This window comes from Vulpes vulpes, chromosome 12, assembly GCF_048418805.1.
Source record: "Vulpes vulpes isolate BD-2025 chromosome 12, VulVul3, whole genome shotgun sequence".
Taxonomy (NCBI): domain Eukaryota; kingdom Metazoa; phylum Chordata; class Mammalia; order Carnivora; family Canidae; genus Vulpes; species Vulpes vulpes.
Window position 1 is genome coordinate 94,952,819 of NC_132791.1, and position 14,682 is coordinate 94,967,500.

Below are 14,682 nucleotides of genomic sequence, written 5' to 3' on the forward strand. Positions count from 1 at the left end.
AGGATTTCTCTCAATTTAATTTAAAAACTTAGTCACACAGTGTTTTCCCCCATCCCCATCTCTGCCCTTCTTTATCTGCCTTCTGCTTTCATACTTGATATGGAGCTAATTTTCAATTCCAGAGGCAGAAGCAAATATTGCAACAGCATTAATGGGAAAGGGTACACTTTTATATCTTAAGAAATAAGATAATGAAACTTATAAAAGCTGACCTAGGACAGGAGATGTTCCATATCATTATTTACTTCCTGTGCATTGCTCTTCAGTATCTTCCAAAATGAGTCTACATTTTTTGCTGATTTTAAATGGTCATTGGTTGTGAGAGTTGCATTTGGATCAGATTGAGCTGCACTTACATATAGATAATAAATGCAAAACAACCTTGTCTACTTGTATATAACACAAACCTGGATCCTACTGACCTTTTCTTTGAATTATCAGTTCCAGTAGTGTTGGCAGATGGTACTGAGCTAATCCTATACTCCCAACTCACCACCCCATCATCTTGTACCCAATAATCCTATCTCTGAGACAGATGTCCAAGGTTGATGGTAATAGGAGATGTTAATGGGGCCATGTGCTGCTCAAAGGTGCACTCCTGTGTACAATAATCTTGTCAACCAGATACAAAGCATTCTGTGACTGAAGGGATGTGGTGCTATTTACAGAAGTGGGAAAGACTGAGGGGAATGAAGGTGTAGAGACAAACTAAGATTTTGAAAATGTTAAGTTGGAGATAACTGTGGATACTCAAGCAAAAATGACAAGTAGGTATTCCATTCTGTGAATCTGGAGACAAGAATCAGAGTTATAAACTTGGGAGTCGTCTGCACCTAGAGAGAAAATATGTTGAGGAAAGAAGATATAGCATCAAGCCCTAAGGAGCACTAGTATTGGGGGGTCTAATAGAGAAAGAATTATCAAAGGACTGAAACAGAGGAGTATGTAGGACATGGCCTATTGTAAAAAATATATAAACATTCATATTTATAAAAGACATTTTAAACTAGGAATTTGTTATTGACTTTCTTTGCATTACAAAAAGAAAATCAGGTAACTTCATATGACTATCTAGCATCCTAAGGGATTTAGAAAATGATATGGTTTACCTCAACTTGTATAATCTCAAAAAAGGATTATATCACTGTGTATAATGGGTTATGTGTTTACATGTATTTCAACTTCCGTTGCCAGTTTTCCCGAAGTGAAAAGGATTAATCATGTTGAGTTTATAGGAGAGTCGTTCAGAACGCGGATAGTCTTATAACTTTCTACCATCTGATCATTGCCTTGTTCTTAAGTTCTATCCATAGTGAGATGCTTCCAGTTTTCCCTGTTCAGAAAGTGTCACCTGGTCTAGATAACATGGTCCTGGCCCTCAATGGTGCATTATAGAAGGGAAGCAGAGGGCCCTCTCAGGTATCACTGAATAGACAAAGGTGAGAATGAGACTAGATAGATCAGTTTGGAAGCTGTGGCCCAGGACAAAGATGATGATGGACTGGACTATGGTGGTGGCAGTGGAGATGAAGAGGAGGGGATGGATTGGAGATGTATTTTGGATTTAGAACAGAAATTGCAGAGGGGTTGATCATGGGAGGCAAAGAAGAGAAAGGAGTCAAGAAAAACTCTGGGTGACTGGTATCTGATCAACTAGGTTGGTGGTGGTGCCGTTTTCAGAGATAGGAAGTCTGGGGGAAGTGGAAGGGAAGACATAGGGGTGGAAGCAAGAATTACATTTAGAAATGTAAATTTGATGGAATTTGTGGGATATCCAAGTGGAAACACCAAGTAGTCACTTGAATCAGTGAATCTAGAGCTCCAAGGAGATAGCTGAGTTTGGTATGCAAATACGGACACCATCAGGAGCTAGCACAGAATTTTAAAGAGAGAAAAAACATGGATTTAGTATCATCAACAATTAGAGTTTAGACAAGGAAGTACAAGACTGAAAAGAAGTTAAAGGAAATCAGAAGAGCGTGGTGTCACAGAGCTGGATAATTGATTGATTCAAGAAGACAGCAACTGGTTCTTTAGAATGCTGCTGATGAGTTACATAGGATAAGCAAAGAAAGTGGCCATACATTGTGGAAATATGGAAGTCACTGGGGAGCTTGGAAAGATTGCCTTACTGCAGTGATGGGAGACAAATTCCAGAGAGATAGGTACAGGCTACAGTGTAATGGGAAGTAAGAACGTGGAGATAACAGCTATTGCCATCTTCTGCAAGAAGACTTTCTACAAAACACAGATCATATGAAAGTCAAAGAAGAATTTTTAAAGATGAATAGAGTAGGCATAATTTTATGGAGATGGAGACAAACCAGGAAAAGGTGAGTTTACTGCCCAGAGAGAAGGTAATGGTCCACCACCTTGTCTACACATTAGAATTATCCAGGGGAGTTAGCTACTCATACCTCAGACATTCTGTTTGGTCTGCTGTGTAGTCTGGGCTTTAGGGTTTATTTGTTTGTTTTGTTTTGTTTTTGAGAGAGAAAGAAAGAGACCGTGCGTGTGCTAGTTTGGGGGGGGAGGGCAGATGGAGAGGGAGAGAGGGAATCTGAAGCAGGCTCCACGTCTAGCACAGAGCCCGACATGGAGCTTGATCTCACCATCTTGAGATCATAACCTGAGCCAAAATCAAGAGCCAGCCTTTTAACTGACTGAGCCACCCAGATGCCCTTGGGCTTTAGGGTTTTTAAAAAGGTCTTCATGTGGGTGGAGTCCCGCATCCTGCGTGGAGCTTGCTTCTCCCTCTGCCTGTGTCTCTGCCTCTCTCTGTCTGTGTCTATCATGAGTGAATGAATGAAATCTTCAAAAAAAAAAAAAAAAAAAAGGTCTGTAGGTGCTTTTTAAAGCCAAGGTTGAGAAAAACTGACAGGGAATAAAGTCCTTGCGTGGGTAGAATTCAGAGAACAGATGAAGAGCCCTTGATGGGTGGGGCTGTCCACCCTCTACAGTGATAAGAGCAATGTGGAAGATGGGTGAAATGTGCAGCTTTTCTAGATTCAGTGGACGGAAGACAAGGTTGTTCCCATTTTGTGATTCTCTTTTTCCTGGTGATGTGAAAAGCAAAGTTATCTGTAGAGAACCAGAAGCAAGGAGAGGAATGCTGGAGGCTTGATAGAGAAAGACTGGGAGTTTGGAGGTGGGACGTGGGCTTATTCCAGGAACATGGCAGGAGGGTCCTCTCTGCTCCCCAGAACTCAGGGAAAGCTACCACAGTCCCCCTAGCTCCTTGGCCTTGAGTGTCCCAACATTTCTGTAAATCTGTTGGGGATATCTCATGGTCATCTCCACCTCTCAGAATCTGATTTCTCCCAGTGCTGACAGCTGTGCTGCCTCTGAAACATCAAAAAAAGGTCACACAAAACATCTCTGTGTTTAGACATTGTCTGTAATATGGTGTGGTGAGAGGAGGAAAGACTGTTTCTCAAACTGGGAGCACATTGGAACAGCTTGTGAAAGCCATTTCTGGGCAGTTCCCTCAGATCATGGAGTGGCCTGGTAGGGCCTGAGGATTGCATTTCTAACCAGTTCCCAGGAGATGCTGATGCTGCTGGTCAGGGACCACACTTAGAGAACCACTAGTATACATAATAATCACAAAAAAAATAATAAGAAAATATAGGAGAGTATACTTTGTTTAAAATTTCACCAACTCCTCCCTAAACCCAATCCCAGTCTCTCCCCACCTCATTGCTGCTTCTCTGAACCCTGCCATTCCTCCTTGTTCTCACGCACCTCTCGCATCTTCTCTTAGAAGCTGACCATTGTTAATTCTCTCACACAGAGCAGTTCACCAAGCTTTTTTATTTTGCTATTTGGGTCCCTCCAACAAGGAAACTACTGGGGACTACACACTTTTCCAAGACCATTCCCTCCAAAAAAATTCTGGTATCAGTTCTTAAGATAAGACCTTTTTACATTCTTATATTAATACTCATTGAGAAGTGCCTCAGGTACTCCGTCAGTTAAGTATCTGAGTCTTGATTTCAGCTCAGATCATGGTCTCGGGGTCATGAGATTAAGCCCTGTGCTCAGTGCGGAGTCTGCTTGAGACTCTCTCTCCCTCCCTCTGCCCCTACTCCATCTCTAAAATAAAATAAAGTAACAAAATCTTTTTTGTTCATGCTCACTGAGATCTCCAAGAGAATGTTTAGGAAATAGGAGACCCCTTTACTTCATTCACTGTGGTTTTCCAGCCTGGAAGCTGAGTCATAAAATCCAAAAAAGCGTTCTGTGTGATGGACCCCACACACAACCCAGTATATTGTAGCCTGATAACCACCTACTTTTGTGCTTGTATGTGCTAATTCATAACAAGGGACTCAGAGAGATACAGTCTGGCAATTGGATAAGCAGGTAAAAAGAGAACCATTGCCCAAGTAGAAAAGATAACAAAGAGGAAATCATAAGTTGACAAAATAGAGCAAGGTGAGCAAGATGCTGAAAACACTGCACACTTGATGCAGAAGTGATATCCAAGGTGGCTTAGGACACAGGGCTGAAAATTATAGAGGCACATACAGTACTTATTGATAGAAGAATGTTCAGCTGGGTTCCTGAGAGCCCTTCAGCTTGCTTTGCATTCATAGGCAATTTATCCTCCTTAATCACTAAATCATTAATGGAGATCAATAGCAATACCACACTAGTGAGGGCAGGGGCGGATGCAGGAAGAATTATTGGTCAGTTTTTTAATTTAATAGTGCTAACCAGGCTTCAGATCCATTCTATGAGGGGGCTCTTTTCCAGGGTGTTAGAGAAAAAAATGTACCCAAAAAGGCAGCAGAACTGTGTTGGGCATTTATTGTGAATTCCTCTTATTTTTCTAACTGCTCAGGAGCTCTGAATTATGGGATGTATTTCCTTATTTAAATTCATGGTGTTCCAGATTGGTAGTCTAGCATTAGTGCCAGATAGTATATTCTGAAAGATTTAGGTGTTCCATAACTAAAACTTAGTATTCTGGGTCTGTATTTTATTATTCTGTTTGGTTGGACGTCAATCATATTCAGGGGGTCTTTCTTCTCTTCCTAACTTGTTCCCTCCCTCTCCCTCATTTCCCATTGCTGGTTTTCCCTTACTTCATTCAGCCTTGTATCCCAGTACCTAGCACAGTGCCTGGTACATACTAGGTGTTTAATAAATGTTTACTGCATTGATTTAATAATTCTAAGTAAATGCTTTTTAGGCTCATTGCACCTACCATCACAGATAAGTTGTAAATGCAATCTCACATCTTCCCATCTTGAAAAAAAAAGTCAAAAACATATATGGTATGTGTGGGAGTGAATTTGTGGGCACAAGTGTATGTAGATTTCTCTCTCTTAGCATCTGACACCAAATTAGCATCTGGTATTTCTAACTTTTTATTCAATATGACTTTTGTATTTTCCTTTAAACAAGGAAATCAATTAAATTTGATGTAAAGAAATCAATAAGTTTCTAATATCTGGATACCTTTAATAGTAAATAAATATGACCAGCTCGTGTTTTATTATGATGTTCATTTCTATACTATTTGCTTTGTAATTATACATGGTTTTTTGTACCCTTTAGTACAGAATGGTGTAATACACCAGCTCTGGTATTCCGGGGGTAACAGTGACTAACACCCCTTTCTTTTGAAGACCCTTGTGCTCAGACCAGAATTTATACCCTCAGACTAGAGCCATTCATCCATCGGTCCACAAATATTGATGGTATATCTCCCTCCATAACAATGTAAGTACTCATGGTAGTATTATTTATTCATCCACAAATGAATAAGATTATGAAATAATCTTAATATATGAAATCATAATCTTAAAATATGAAAATAATGAAAATGATTAAGGATCAGAATTAGGCATTGGGAATACGGCAGTGAAAAATACAAACAGTGTCTGCCCCCATAGAGCTTCCACAAAGATTTCACAAATGAATTACTAATAAACATGAATTACAATTGTAAAAAGTATTAAAATAAGTCACGGCACAAGAACATATAATAGGAGCACCTGGCCTAGCCGGGGAGTGGGGAGAGATGGGTCAGTGGCTTATCTTTGTGCCCTCTCCAGCCCCTAGAATAGTATTTTCATAGAATAGCAATCAGATAGTTGGTTAATTGATTTTTTATGAAGTTCTAATAAAGCTCGTGTGAAAATTTTACGCCCTTACTTATTCAAAAAACTTTTATTCAAAAAAACAACATATATCACCCTTGTAAGAGTCTGAAACATTAAAGGCTCATTCATCCTTTCTACACCAAATCAGCATTACTCAGTATGGCATTACAATCAGAAGGGAGCTCAGAGAATGTGCAGTAGACATTCTTTCCAATGACATGTAGATGACCCCAGAATCAAGGTGCAAAGCTGTTTATGAGATATTTCTGGAAGGATCAGAGTTGAGAGGGCCTAAGCCAGAATCACATTCATCTGCCAATTCTTGTGGTATATAATTCCTTTTATAGTTGTTTATACTCTTCAAAGAATACTCAAAGCCAGTATCTCTCTGTGTTGTGTATTTCAGAAAGTAGGATTCTTCTCTCATTCAGTGTAGCCTGGTGCCACGCACCAACTTAACGTCCAATGTACGTGCTGGACTGAATTGATAACCACCACTCTGAGAGTCAGAGAGAAAATTATGAGCCTCATATTTCAAGAGAGAAAACAGACTCTGTGGTGTTAGATAAATTTCTCAAGGTCATATAGAAAATTAGAAAACAAGCTGAGGCCAAAACTTGGATATTCTTACTTGGTCAGGATAAGTTCTTTTGTTTTTTTAAAACTGAACTGTTGGTATACTGTCATGTGTAATAAGAGAAACAAGAAGTAGGTGCCAGCCGAGAAGTTTCTGTGATGTTTTACAACATTGGAAAGTCCTGTCATTAAAAATAAATAAATAAATAAAAATGAAACCAGGTTGATAGCTATAAGATCAAACGACAGTTTTCTTTGCAAAAAAGAAAAAAATAATAAGCATGCCAACAAGGGCACAGGCTCCCTTTGAGGATATGTGCTAAGTAAAGAATCTCTGACATTTTCTTTGTAGAATTGCTTTATGAATAATAGTCTATCTTCTGAAGATATTTAAGTACCTGAAAAGTCCTTAACCAGCAAAACTAGCAAATTAGCACAAATCAAATAAACTTCCCAAGCTGGCCTGAGCTGTAATGTGATACAATATGAATGAAATGGATCCAATTGTTGAGGAACTACTTGACTGTGCTTCTTGGATTCATTTCTTTCCAGAGTTAATGGGTAGAAAAGTGGGCCTCAAGATTGGCTGTATTAGACCATTTTAGGAAGACGATGGCTTTGGACACTTACAAGGGAAAAACACAAAAGCACAGACTCTGGAAATGCCTTTTTTTTCTGTGCTCTACCATTTTCCAACTCCCAGAGATGGGAAGTGGTTCCTCACGTGCCGATAGCACACACAGCCTGCTGGAGTTCTCCACCCCCTCTGATCTCCTTTGAGATGGAAAAGGTACCATGACGGTGCCAACTCGGAGTCACATTTGCTCTGCACATGAAGCCACTCCCTTGAAGAATTATTATATTCACCCAATCTATCTTGCCTCTTTCTTTAGTGATGCTCAGCCTTTAGAGAAAGGGGAGACAGGAAAAGCTATTCCTAATCCCCTCACTCAAAATTACTCCTTTATCTAAGGAGGTGACACGTTTTGCCTTTTTGAAAGGACCAAGCTGTTATTTTTTTTTCCGAAGGATCAGAAACAAAACCAAATTCAGATTTAAGCTGGTAGGTAGTCTCTTAGGAGAGAACTTATATGATAGCATCCCCGGCACTGTAGTTTTCTTTCACCCCTGAGTTCACTTTGCAGAGCTTGACTTTAGTGACTTTGGAAATGGGACTTACTTTAACTTTAAAATAGCATGTAAATAAGCAAAAGGAAACTTTGAGCCCAGGCAGTGATGAATAGCCCTCTTTCTCCCAAGGAAGTTATACAGATACTAAAATCAATAGGCTCTGCATTCATTTTTACATATTTGTTATAAATTCTTACTTTCTCTGTGTGTGGGGAGGCGAGTGGCAATTTCCAAGGGGGCTGAAATCAGCCCTACAAGTGAATCCCAAAATGGCCCAACCCACAATGTTGTTGTTATGCAGTTTTAAACTACCCCATTATTCCTATCAGAGGAATAGTAAAATAAATGAGGTCATTCTTCCTTACTACTTGCCTCCTATTACTCACCCTGGAAAGGTGCTTCTTTACAAGGCATGTGGAAGGTCTGTTCTGGTGGCAGAGCTGTGGGTAAACCAGATGGACGTTTCGTGCCACATTCACCAATGATGCCACATGGAATCTGTTTTTCTCTTGAGTTTAATTTGCCAGAGGTCACCTAGTATCAAGAAATTGTCAATGGATCCTTGGTACTACTACTAACTCTTTAAGCTATTTAGACCTAGTTTCTCCTACCAGCTCTCATGGATTTGAGAGGTATAGCTCCCAAACCCCACACTTACACACACACACACACACACACACACACACACACACACACTTTCTAACAGTTTAAGGTTAGAAAGGCAGGTTTCTAGAGCAGTGGGTTATTTGTCACTGTTTTTACTTTTAGTAGCATCCCCCATCTTACTAAGGTAGAGAGTTCACTTTTGCTTCAGGATCTAGTAAAACCTCAATATGCCTCTGAAACAAATCAAAAATTTGAACAAACAAACAAACACACACAAAACAACAACAACAAAAATTGCCAGAGGCAAATGATTAAGTTTTCCTATTTTTGTTAGCCTATCAAACATAGGGATTTTTTTTTTTTTGAGTTTCCATGGTGATGTAATTTTTTTTCTATCCTAGCTTTGGACAACTATATTTTAAAGTGACAGATCTGAGTAAAAACAGGGGAAAGAAAGCACTGCTTTCCACCCTCAATCTTCTTTTAAAATCATAAATAAATTTAAAATTAAAATCAAGGCTTCCCATTTGACTTCCTTGCCTTGTTGTAGATTCATGATTATGCTCGCTGGTTCTGAGGTGAGATTTAATTCAGCCACTGGAAGGAAAAGGGTGGCCTAGTCTCAAGCTCAGAACTCCTCCTTATTCATAGTTTGCCATTTAAATTTGTAAGTTTCCATCAATAATAACCCAAAGCCCAAAAGTAAATCCTTCACTTTCTTCTTCTCTCACTCTCCAAGCTCCAGACATCCATCTCCATCTCTCAATCTTGCTGTAGGTATTTATTGTGCCAAGTTCCCAGGCACTCTGTGCTGGGTGCTGGGGATGCAGAGACCTGATCCGTTGGACTCAAAAAGACACAGTCTACTTGGGAGACAGCTTAGTATTTACGTCCTGGCTTCACCTCTTACTAGTACAATGGCCTTGGGAAAGATACTTTACTAATGTCTTCCTTAGTTAACTCATCTATAAAATGAGGAAAATGTAGTGCCTTTCTTTTAGAGATGTTATGAGTTTTAATGAGTTTAGTGTGCATGTGTGTGTGTGTGTGTGTGTGTGTGTGTGTGTGTGTGTTTACCATGCGGAGAAATTTCCTGGCACGTGGTAAATACTAAAAACACACATTTTCAATTAATAACTAAATCACAGAACAATCTCCATTGGACAGAAGTGACCACAGCATCCATAGGACACTAAGGGAATGGGGTTTAATCTAACTTACACTGGGAAAAAAAGGGTGCAGGGAGACCTGAAGAAGGTCTAAAAGGCATGGTCATATGGTGATATCTAATAATGAGGAAAATTGATACTTAAAAGATGAACTTAACCTCTTATTAAATAGGCAGCTTCACTAAAACTAGCTTTTTAAAAAACTTTTTTAAAAAATTTACTATCTTCTAATGATGAAAGCCTTATAGAATAAAAATATTGAAAGCATAAAAGAACTCAGTGATCTACAAATCACGGACACTGCTAATGTTTTGGTGTATTTCATCCTCTAATGCCTTTTTGAAATTTATTTACTTATTTATTTATTTATCTATTTATTTATGAGAGAGAGTGCATGCATGCATGGGCAGAGGTATGGGGCAGAGGAGGAGGAAGAGGGAGAGAATGTCAAGCAGATACTGTGCTGAGCACAGACCTCATCATGGGGCTTGATCTCTCCACCCTGAGCGGAAACCAGGAGTCAGTAGATTAACTGACTGAGCCACCCAGGCACCCCTTAAAGCATTTTTGAATGGTTTTAATTTTTAACTGACAGTTAATTGAATACATTGTCCTTTTCAAATATGCACATGTAGTCGTATATATGGTAAAAAGTGATATTTCCTTCTCACATACTTCTGATCCTTGAGAACCTCCGTAGAATACTTTAACTGTGTGTATTGTTCTGGATAACTCTGCTATAATTTTACATATTAATGTCCATATATACTTCTACAGAGTTTGGATTTTTCTAAAACACAGGTGGCATTCTTTATGCATATTACTCTATATTTTACTTCATCGTATAATATATCTTACAGAGTTTTTTATATCAGTACATACATATTCTTTTTAATGACTACTGACTGTGGTTATACCATAATCAATTTGGTCTTTTGCTTACAAATACTTTGATTGCTTCCCATTTTCATTGTAGCATACCATGCTATATTGAATGTTTCACATAGATGTTAAACAATATTATTTCTGTAGAATGAATATCTAGAAATGGCATTGCTAGATCAAAGTCAGTTCACATTGTAAATTTGCATAGATACTGCCAAACTACTCTTTACAAAAGGCTGCTGTAGTTTATAATGCAGACACACTATAAGAGAATACCAAATCTTCATACCTTCATTGACATCAGCTATTGCCATTCGCTTTAATATTTGCTAATACGATGGGCAAAATATGGTATTACATTGACATTTCATGGTTTAGTTCATGTGTCTCTAATTACTGGTGAAGCTGAACATTTTTTATATATTTATCGAGTATTACATTCCTTGACCTGTTCATGCCCAGGACAATTTAGGTGAATTAAGGGTTGGCAGGAAGAGACACATGCAAATCTTTTAAATCTATTGATAAATTTTGTGTTAGTGGGAGAAAAATACCTTACTGAAAAATTTTTCCCACAGGAATAGCCAGTTGTCAAAACATCATTTATTGATCAGAGCTATCATTACCTATTGATTTTTTAAATGCCATCTTTATCATCTACTAATATCTAATATACATTTAGCTCTATGTATATATTTATTTATCACTGTGTCAAAATCAGTTTTCATTATAGCTTTCTTTTAGATGGCTATAATCAGGGACGCCTGGGTGGCTCAGTGGTTGAGCGTCTGCCTTTGGCTCAGGGCCTGATCCTGGATTCCCAGGGTCAAGTCCCACATCAGGTTCCTTGCATGGAGCCTGCTTCTCCTCCCTCTATCTGTGTCTCTGCCTCTTTCTGTGTCTCTCATGAATAAATAAATCTTTATTAAAAAAAAGAATAGATGGCTATAATCATAGTAATGCTACATAAGAAAGAACCAGAAATTGTCACTGGTCTACAACAACAAGCATGTTATCTCATGGATCTGGGGCTTGTCTGTGGTTGGGCTCATGGAGACTGGGCTGGACTGGCCAGCTCTGCTTTGGATGAGAGTAACCAGAGAGGCCCCACCCCTCACCACAAAGCTATAGAGGTGCTCTGCTCCATGTGTCTCTTATCCTCCTGAGACTAGTGGGCTTGCTAGGGCATATTTTCTCATGGTGATGGCAGACATGCAAGAGTATACGCTCAAGTATGCGAACACATTCCAATCCCCTGCCTACATCACTTTGACTAACACCTTTTAGCTAAAGTAAGCCCCAAAGTCAAGAGGGGGATGTTCTACCTTTAGGAAGAAGGATTAGTAGTTACATGGCAAAGGCATGAATACAGGAACAGATGAATTGGGGCCAAAGTTCAATCTACCATGGCGGGGGGGCGGGGGGCGGGGGGCGGGAGTCCTCCCATCCTTCTTCATTTTCAACATTTTATTTTTGAGCTATTTTCATTGCATTGTCTTTTCAGATAAACTTTTAGATCAAGATGCAAAATTCCAAGAAAAAAAAAAACTCAGTGAAATTTTGGTTGGGATTTCATTAGCTATAGAAACTAATTTGGGTAGAATCTATATTTTTACAATATTGAATCTTCACATGCAACTAGAAACATTTAAATATTTTTATTTATTCAAGTTTTCTTTTATGCCCTTTGCAAGGTTTACTTTTATTATTAAAACTTAAAAACCAACTCAAAAGCAGAAAGAGTAGTACAATGAGTATTTACATATCTCCCAGTCTCAGTAATTATCAAGATTTTGCTACATCTATGCCTTGTTAGTCATGTAACATTACTCTAGCCCCTATTTCCTGTTAAAAATCTGAGAATCAGATTTATCTTCAAGAAAATCATTTTCTTTTTGTGGTAGGGATGGGAACATAGAGCAAGAATACTATGTAAGTCATGCTATATGCTTCCCAGGGCATCCATCCCATAGACAATACATAATGTCTGGTTTTCACTCTTAGTGATGTTTAGATTTATCAGTAGGATCAGGCTTTGTCAGTTTTATCCATCCATTATGAAATTCCTCACTAATTTTTAACAAGTGATTTCAGCCTAGATTCATTATTTCATTAGGGGTTGCAAAATGGTGATATTCTAATCTACCATCCCTTCTGCATTTATTAGCATCAATTATTTTGTTGCTTTGAGGTAGTATTCATATAAGAGTCTAGATATGTGTCTCTTACCTTATTTCTAAGTTATCGGAATAATGAGTTGGTTTTTAGCACCCTGCAAAGATAACCAATGAATTTTAAAAATTACTATAAATTTATGAATATTGACATTTTTGTGTTTTAATCCTTTCCAGTGACTTATTTTTGATATTTGAATTGTCTTATTCTTGAACAGTGGGAACCCCTTTAAGTTTATTTGATTCCTTTGTCATGACTCCTAGAATCTTTCATAGCCTCTTTACTTTCTGGTAGGAAGAAGTATTTCAAGCTTGTCTTATACATTTCCTTACCCAGATTTGTAATGAGTCATTTCTCTTAGGGAACCTGAGTACCTTCTGGTAAGGAAGGGGGGGAGGGATATGAATGGTATTTAGAGACCATAATCCAGGCTCGAGAGACCCATGGCTACTATATTGGTTGTTTCTTCTAGTTCTTTTCAGTGGATAGAACTTGAAAAAGGGGTTTTTAAAGAGAAAGTGCATCATTAGCTATTATTGATATTTGCAACTTAAATTTATTTTTTCTAAAATCCTTTTGTTTGATATTTTATTATAATGGAATTAGATTTCTAATGATCATAGTATGCTCTGATTGAAACACTTTCATAGTATTGCAGGGACTAGTATAAATAGAAAAAAAAATCTCTTAATAGTATTTGTTGATAAAAAATCATGGTGAAAGCAAACCTCCAAAAATGTATTTGTAGGCCATAGAAGAATAAGCAAATAATATGGGAGGAGATAACCAGTCCCTCCCTTTATGCATGTCTTTTAAATGTTTAATGTTATATCTCCCTAAAACAGAGATATTTGATGGTAGTTAGAATGGCCATCTTTCAATATTTAAAAAATCACACTTCCCAGTGGGTGAACAAAATAGGAGTAACCTAGAATTTAACTGACTAAGCCTCTTCTTAAGTGAAGAGGTCTTCCAACTCCAGAGTGTATCATCAACTTGTATCATTATTTTAATGCAAATACAATTTAATTTTGGTGAAATGAGATTCATCCCTCAAAATGATTAGTAACTGCATTCACTGAATCTCACGTTCTTCATTGTAAATTATGAAGAAATGAATGGTAGCTAGAAGATCAAAGGAATTGCAGCTACAGCTGCAGTGGCATCATATGTACTAGGAAAAATACCTATATTTTGAATTAAAAAACAAACAGTGGTATTAAATTTGCAATTTAATTACAAGCCAACTATCCCAACCTTTTAGGTAGCAAGAATACAAAAAAAAAAAAAAAAGTTAAGTTTTACAAAATATTTCCTAAGAGGTGCATGTTCTAATAAAATAAAAGCACTGAAAAATATCTTGCTAGAGTGAAGTTATCTTGGAAAAGTTATTACCAAAGCTAAATATTTTTATTTCACACTATCTACACTCAAAAAGAGCTTAAGAAACTAATTTCTGGCTAAAATCATCAAAGGATTTGTTAGTCAAGAAACAACTTAATTGCAAGGATGAACAGAGAAGGAAACAAAGAAGCTGCCCACCCCAAAGTTTATACTCATTAGGATTTCTGTAGTATTATTGCACTGATATATATCTCTTTTTTTAATAAATTAATTTTTATTGGTGTTCAATTTACCAACATACAGAATAACACCCAGTGCTCATCCCTTCAAGTGTCCCCCTCAGTGCCCGTCACCCATTCACCCCCACCCCCCGCCCTCCTCCCCTTCCACCACCCCTAGTTCATTTCCCAGAGTTAGGAGTCTTTATGTTCTGTCTCCCTTCCTGATATTTCCCTTAATATTAAAATGTGGTAATCATGAAGTTAATCACTGCTAACGTTATTTTCAAATGAAAAACAAAACAAACCTGATGCAATCTGACCAAAAATGTGTCAATATACAGTTTCAACATTATTTTACAAGACACCTGCATTTACACAATAAGCTCCAGGCAGTATTTTCAAAAAAAAGTTATTTGAATTTACCTTGACATGCTATAAATGACTAAGTTACACCATATAAAA

The 14,682-nt window shown here is 37.8% G+C and overlaps 1 protein-coding gene across 3 annotated transcripts in view; it reads left to right on the plus strand.

Annotated features, from left to right (window-relative positions):
* The window catches only part of F13A1 (coagulation factor XIII A chain), a 407,954-nt gene that overhangs the window by 297,042 nt on the left and 96,230 nt on the right, over positions 1–14,682 (plus strand). The window lies entirely within an intron of this gene.